We start from the raw sequence: 803 nt of genomic DNA, 5'->3' as shown, positions 1-803 counted from the left end.
ACCAATCTAGAGCTGGGGGAGCCAATGAAAATGGATTTAATGAGATGGATCGGCGGGATCTCGCAACCTTTGTGTGGACGGAGCGACTGAATCACCACTTGCTAGAGTGCTACGATGCGAGTGTACATTTTTCCGGAGAATCCGACCTCTGGGCTATCAATTATTGTGTGTATAATGCAGCGAGAGCTTTGGCCGATGCGAACCGTAAAACAAAACCAACGGCTGATCATAAGACCAAAAGACGAATGCATCAACTTGCCAAAAAGATAGGCTGGGCAAGACAGTACGCGTCCCGCATTCAGTGTGTGATTGACTACATCACATCTGGCAGCAATTTTACCGCCAAGGTTCGAAAGTTCGCGCGCGAACTCCGGACCCGTTATCACACACTTAACAAGTCAAAGCTGCCGACCATCAGACAGCATATTGTTGAGAGAATACGGATACTATCTGACGCTAAGAGAAGTCTAGAGCGGAGGGAGAGGTGGGTCAGAGAAAAACAACAGTTTCTCTCTGACCGATCTCGACTCTTCCAAGACCCTCCAGTTACTGTCGAACACCCACCCAAACCAGAGGAGGTCGAAGTATTTTGGAGAGAAGTCTACGAAGTTCAGCATAGACTGGACGAAGACTCAGAAAATATAAAGAGCTTCAAGGAGTTATGTGTTGCCCTCATAACACCTGATAAAGAATTCCCACTAATCACTACCGAGGAGGTGAAAAAAGTATTAAGAGGGATGAAGAACTATTCCGCACCGGGGCCAGATTGTATCAAAACCTTCTGGTGGAAGAAGTTTTCTTCA

The sequence above is a fragment of the Belonocnema kinseyi genome, chromosome 7, assembly GCF_010883055.1.
Source record: "Belonocnema kinseyi isolate 2016_QV_RU_SX_M_011 chromosome 7, B_treatae_v1, whole genome shotgun sequence".
NCBI classification, from domain to species: Eukaryota; Metazoa; Arthropoda; class Insecta; order Hymenoptera; family Cynipidae; genus Belonocnema; species Belonocnema kinseyi.
The sequence above is the reverse complement of the archived record's forward strand: the minus strand, read 5'-3'. Positions refer to the sequence as shown.